The 6573-nt window shown below is 41.7% G+C and overlaps 1 long non-coding RNA gene across 4 annotated transcripts in view; it reads right to left on the bottom strand.

The window, feature by feature from the left end:
- LOC310846879 overlaps positions 1-1375 on the bottom strand; it is a 278101-nt gene extending 276726 nt beyond the window's left edge. For all 4 annotated transcript variants that reach the window (XR_014565572.1, XR_014565573.1, XR_014565574.1 and 1 more), the window contains exons 1-2: positions 935-1375; positions 482-904 (exon numbers count right to left, since the gene is read on the bottom strand). This is a non-coding gene — a long non-coding RNA (uncharacterized lncRNA). The remainder of the gene's footprint in view (positions 1-481; positions 905-934) is intronic.
- Between the last annotated feature and the right edge of the window lie 5198 nt (positions 1376-6573).

Genomic DNA, 6573 nt, shown 5'->3' with positions numbered 1-6573 from the left:
ATGTGAGCAATGGCTACATAAATGGGAACATAAATGTGAATCACTCTGTACTGTGTAAAAAAAGAAGGCAATGCAATGTGAATAATATGAGATATAGCCAATTAATTCTGTTCCAAGTAGATCCATTGAAATTAATTGATATGGCTAACATAGGTCCATTAATTTTAATGTGTCTACTCTGAGTACGACCAATTGACAAAATCACAATCGGCAAGTATGCACACACCCCACTTTGCTTTCTCTCTGTATATCTGTATATCCATATAGATATATAGATATACAATGGTACCTTGGGTTCTGGAGGTCCATTCTTAACCTGAAACTGTTCTTAACCTGAGGTACCACTTTAACTAATGGGGCCTCCCGTTGCCGCTGCACCGCTGCGTGATTTCTGTTCTTATCCTGAAGCAAAGTTCTTAACCTGAGGTACTATTTCTGGGTTAGCGGAGTCTGTAACCTGAAGCGTCTGTAACCAAGGTACCACTCTCTCTCTGTGTGTGTATGTGTGTGTGTGTGTGCGCGCGCATATATATGCAAGCTCTACACTTCATCCTTCTAATACTCCCCCCATCTTAACTTGTTTGAAAGCACCCTCTGCTTCCTAGCTGTTCACACTGCATAGTATCTTAGCATTACATTCAGCACAATGCAATTGTTAGCAGTCTGGTATAGTGGAATCCTCCCATCTCCAATATTGCAGAAACAGAAGATGGGAAGAGAATGGAAATGGGGGGAAAGAAAAAAAATCAAGCAAGGCTAAGCCTTACCAGAACCTAAGTGTGCGTATATGCGTGTGAAGATTATGGTGTCAAAGCCCAACTATACTGAGTCAACCTCTGCTTACACAGCATTCAAAGATGAGATAAGACCTTTATGACATGTTGGAACAGGTCAGCACCAGAACCTTTCTGACATGACAGGTCAGCACCAGAACCTTTCCTGGAGGAAATGTAACTGATGTCCCCCCAAGTTGGTTTTGCTTCCAATGTCATGCAAGACACTCAAGCTATGAGGGCCCATTCCATATCAGCATGCTTCAGTTTCACCATCTGCTGTGCTACCTGCATAAGGCCCTCTCAGTCTTTTATCAAGTATGTTTCCTTCACTGTTACATTCAGGTTGCACAAAGACGGACTTTTCGGTTGCCATCATCCATTTTTGGTTTATCGTGTCTGATCTGAGACTTTCTGCATTCATTGGTTCCTTGGGCCTAGCAGAGGTTGATGATCATAATAAGAAAAGATACATATATTTGCAAAAACGTATTGATACTATCAGGTTAGAAATAGGAGATCCATGACTTCTGATAAAACTCGTGGCTACAGAGTGCTTCTTATTAACGCCCCTGTTAAATACAAAGTAAACAGTGAGAAGAGAAAGTTGTATTCATGTTATCTGCAGATAATAATAATAATAATAATAATAATAATAATAATAATAATAATAATTGTTTATACCCCCACCCTCCCCAGCCAAGACCAGGCTCAGGGCAGCTAACAAATATAAAAACAATTGATTAGATACCTCAACAAAATACAGTTCTGCTAAATATTTATGGTATTAGGGTGGTTTCATATGCAAACACCAGTAGAAACATGGCTGTGGCACTCCAGAAATTGTTACACTCCATCAGCCTCAGACAGCATAACCAGTGCTCTGGAGGTTCACAGAGTCCTAAACCCTGTACTAGCATGAGCCTGTTCACACATTACATTAAATGGTAGTTTAACAGTGCTGCAATATTTCTCTGGGGCCTATGAGTGTGTGTCGATACAAAGCTGATAATGGCTGGAAAGGCAGAGGCATCAAATATCTCAGGAGCTATCCTGTGTATTCATGGAGATGCGTGGGTTTTGAGAGGCAGACTTCTAAATACCCTGTCGTTTGCATGGTTGCATGTAGTAAGCGAGAATTGCTTCAGGCAGGGAAGATTTTGCAAATTAACATAGCATTTGCACATTTTCAACTCAGGCCCAGTACACACAGATGACAGAGACAGGCAAAGGTGGATGGGGGGGGAAAAATATTTTTTTAAAAGTTTACTGGAAACTTTTGACCTTAGGACTCAATACCAGTACAGCAGGTCTCATTAGTGATACCATCACTGTTACCTTATTTCCCTTTAATATTTTTAAAGAGAAGAATTAAAGGGAGAATGAGACTGCAAGTGAGAAAGAGGCAGCAGCGGAACGTGACTCCAACACACCCAGGGCGGGAGGGGGCAGGAGGGGGCTAGCACCTGCTCACGCAAGGGGGCGGGGCAAACGGGGGTGGGGGGAAACGGCCTCGGTCCAGTATATCTGAAGGAGCATCTCCACCCCCATCATTCTACCTGGACACTGAGGTCCAGCACCGAGGGCCTTCTGGTGGTTCCCTCACTGCGAGAAGCCAAGTTACAGGGAACCAGGCAGAGGGCCTTCTCGGTTGTGGCACCCGCCCTGTGGAACGCCCCTCCCATCAGATGTCAAAGACAACAACAACTACCAGACTTTTAGAAGACATCTGAAGGCAGCCCTGTTTAGGGAAGCTTTTAATGTTTGGTGTATTAAAGTATTTTAATATTTTTTTGGAAGCTGCCCAGCCCGAGTGCAGGTTGTTGCGCCCTGCTGGCACCCCCCTCCCCAGATCCAAGCCTTGCAAAGCTGCTCGGTGTGGGGACGTGGCGTAAACAAAAGTCACCTGGCTCAGTTGCTTTGCTTGTGTTTTGAAAGACACTCACTGCTGCAGGGTGCCTGTTTGTGCGTGTTGTGTTTTCTTGTGGAAGGTTCCGCTTCCAGTTCGCCCCCACCCCACATCTCCAGTGGGATGGAGTCAGGTTTACCCTCCCCCCCATGGCTCCCCAAGCTGGTGACAACCACTCCCAGGTCAAAAGTTGTTCAGACATCGAGTGCTAATTTTGTTTCCGATGATAAAAACGCATCTGTTTCCACAGAAAAACCTTTCAGGGGATCGTTTGCAACAGTTTGGCACCATATTTGAGTGAATTGCAGAACGTCAGAAATTTTGAAGAAATGGGGACCGCGCGGCTTAGAGATTTTTCAAAAAAAAAGTTGTTTAGACATCGAGGGCTAATTTTGTTTCCGATGATAAAAACGCATCTGTTTCCACCGAAAAACCTTTCAGGGGATTGTTTGCAATAGTTCAGCACCATTTTTGAATGAATTGCAGAATGTCAGATTTTTGCTGAAATTGTGACCGCGCGGCTTAGGGATTTTTTCAAAAAAAAGTTGTTCAGACATCGAGTGCTAATTTTGTTTCCGATGATAAAAACGCATCTGTTTCCACCGAAAAACCTTTCATGGGATCATTTGCAACAGTTCGGCACCATTTTTGAGTGAATTGCAGAACGTCAGATTTTTGCTGAAATTGTGACCGCGCGGCTGAGGGATTTTTTCAAAAAAAAGTTGTACAGACATCGCGTGCTAATTTTGTTTCCGATGTTAAAAACACATCTGTTTCCACCGAAAAACCTTTCATGGGATCGTTTGCAACAGTTTGGCACCAATTTTGAGTGAATTGCAGAAGGTCAGAAATTTTGATGAAATTGTGACCGTGCGGCTTAGGGATTTTTCAAAAAAAAGTTGTTCAGACGTCGAGGGCTAATTCAGTTTCCGATCATAAAAACCCACCTGTTTCCACAGAAAAACCTTTCAGGGAATCGTTTGCAACAGTTTGGCACCATTTTTGAGTGAATTGCAGAACGTCAGAAATTTTAAAGAAATTGTGACCGCGCGGCTTTGGGATTTTTCAAAAAAAAGTTGTTCACACGTCGAGGGCTCAGTCAGTTTCCGATCATAAAAACCCACCTGTTTCCAAAGAAAAACCTTTCAGCGGATGGTTTGCAACAGTTTGGCACCATTTTTGAGTAAATTGCAGAACGTCAGAAATTTTGATGAAATTGTGACCGCGCGGCTTTGGGATTTTTCAAAAAAAAGTTGTTCAGACGTCGAGGGCTAATTCAGTTTCCGATCATAAAAACCCACCTGTTTCCACAGAAAAACCTTTCAGCGGATGGTTTGCAACAGTTTGCAACAGTTTGGCACCATATTTGAGTGAATTGCAGAACGTCAGAAATTTTGAAGAAATTGTGACCGCGCGGCTTAGAGATTTTTCAAAAAAAAAGTTGTTTAGACATCGAGGGCTAATTTTGTTTCCGATGATAAAAACGCATCTGTTTCCACCGAAAAACCTTTCAGGGGATTGTTTGCAATAGTTCAGCACCATTTTTGAATGAATTGCAGAATGTCAGATTTTTGCTGAAATTGTGACCGCGCGGCTTAGGGATTTCTTCAAAAAAAAGTTGTTCAGACATCGAGTGCTAATTTTGTTTCCGATGATAAAAACGCATCTGTTTCCACCGAAAAACCTTTCATGGGATCATTTGCAACAGTTCGGCACCATTTTTGAGTGAATTGCAGAACGTCAGATTTTTGCTGAAATTGTGACCGCGCGGCTGAGGGATTTTTTCAAAAAAAAGTTGTACAGACATCGCGTGCTAATTTTGTTTCCGATGTTAAAAACACATCTGTTTCCACCGAAAAACCTTTCATGGGATCGTTTGCAACAGTTTGGCACCAATTTTGAGTGAATTGCAGAAGGTCAGAAATTTTGATGAAATTGTGACCGTGCGGCTTAGGGATTTTTCAAAAAAAAGTTGTTCAGACGTCGAGGGCTAATTCAGTTTCCGATCATAAAAACCCACCTGTTTCCACAGAAAAACCTTTCAGGGGATGGTTTGCAACAGTTTGGCACCATTTTTGAGTGAATTGCAGAACGTCAGAAATTTTGAAGAAATTGTGATCGCGCGGCTTAGGGATTTTTCAAAAAAAAGTTGTTCAGACGTCGAGGGCTAATTCTGTTTCCGATGATAAAAACCCACCTGTTTCCACAGAAAAACCTTTCAGCGGATGGTTTGCAACAGTTCAGCACCATTTTTGAATGAATTGCAGAACGTCAGAATTTTGCTGAATTTGTGACCGCGCGGCTTAGGGATTTTTTTTAAAAAAAGTTGTTCAGACATCGAGGGCTAATTTTGTTTCCGATGATAAAAACGCATCTGTTTCCACCGAAAAACGTTTCAGGGTATCGTTTGCAACAGTTTGGCACCATTTATGAGTGAATTGCAGAACGTCAGAAATTTTGAAGAAATTGTGACCGCGCGGCTTTGGGATTTTTCAAAAAAAAGTTGTTCAGACGTCGAGGGCTAATTCAGTTTCCGATCATAAAAACCCACCTGTTTCCACAGAAAAACCTTTCAGGGGATCGTTTGCAACAGTTTGGCACCATTTTTGAATTGAATTGCAGAACGTCAGAAATTTTGAAGAAATTGTGACCGCGCGGCTTAGGGATATTTCAAAAAAAAGTTGTTCAGACGTCGAGGGCTAATTCTTTTTCCGATGATAAAAACCCACCTGTTTCCACCGAAAAACCTTTCAGGGGATCGTTTGCAACAGTTTGGCACCATTTTTGAGTGAATTGCAGAACGTCAGAAATTTTGAAGAAATTGTGACCGCGCGGCTTAGGGATTTTTCAAAAAAAAGTTGATCAGACGTCGAGGGCTAATTCAGTTTCCGATCATAAAAAAACCACCTTTTTACACAGAAAAACCTTTCAGGGGATCGTTTGCAACAGTTTGGCACCATTTTTGAGTGAATTGCAGAACGTCAGATTTTTGAAATAATTGTGACTGCGCGGCTTAGGGATTTTTCAAAAAAAAGTTGTTCAGACGTCGAGGGCTTATTCTGTATCCGATGATAAAAACCCACCTGTTTTCACAGAAAAACCTTTCAGGGGATCACTTGCAACAGTTCAGCACCATTTTTGAATGAATTGCAGAACGTCAGATTTTTGCTGAAATTGTGACCTTGCGGCTTAGGGATTTTTATTAAAAAAAGTTGTTCAGACATCGAGTGCTAATTTTGTTTCCGATGATAAAAACGCATCTGTTTCCACCGAAAAACCTTTCAGGGGATCATTTGCAACAGTTTCGCACCATTTTTGAGTGAATTGCAGAACGTCAGAAATTTTGAAGAAATTGTGACCGCGCGGCTTTGGGATTTTTCAAAAAAAGTTGTTCAGACATCGAGGGCTAATTCAGTTTCCGATCATAAAAACCCACCTGTTTCCACAGAAAAACCTTTCAGGGGATCGTTTGCAACAGTTTGGCACCATTTTTGAGTGAATTGCAGAACGTCAGAAATTTTGAAGAAATTGTGACCGCGCGGCTTAGGGATTTTTCAAAAAAAAGTTGTTCAGACGTCGAGGGCTAATTCTTTTTCCGATGATAAAAACCCACCTTTTTCCACCGAAAAACCTTTCAGGGGATCGTTTGCAACAGTTTGGCACCATTTTTGAGTGAATTGCAGAACCTCAGAAATTTTGAAGAAATTGTGACCGCGCGGCTTAGAGATTTTTTTAAAAAAGTTGGTTAGACTTCGAGGGCTAATTTTGTTTCTGATGATAAAAACGCATCTGTTTCCACCGAAAAACCTTTCAGGGGATCATTTGCAACAGTTTGGCACCATTTTTGAGTGAATTGCAGAACGTCAGAAATTTTAAAGAAATTGTGACCGC

This window comes from Podarcis gaigeae (genome assembly GCF_964106915.1).
Source record: "Podarcis gaigeae genome assembly, chromosome: 6".
Taxonomy (NCBI): Eukaryota; Metazoa; Chordata; class Lepidosauria; order Squamata; family Lacertidae; genus Podarcis; species Podarcis gaigeae.
The sequence above is the reverse complement of the archived record's forward strand: the minus strand, read 5'-3'. Positions and strand labels throughout refer to the sequence as shown.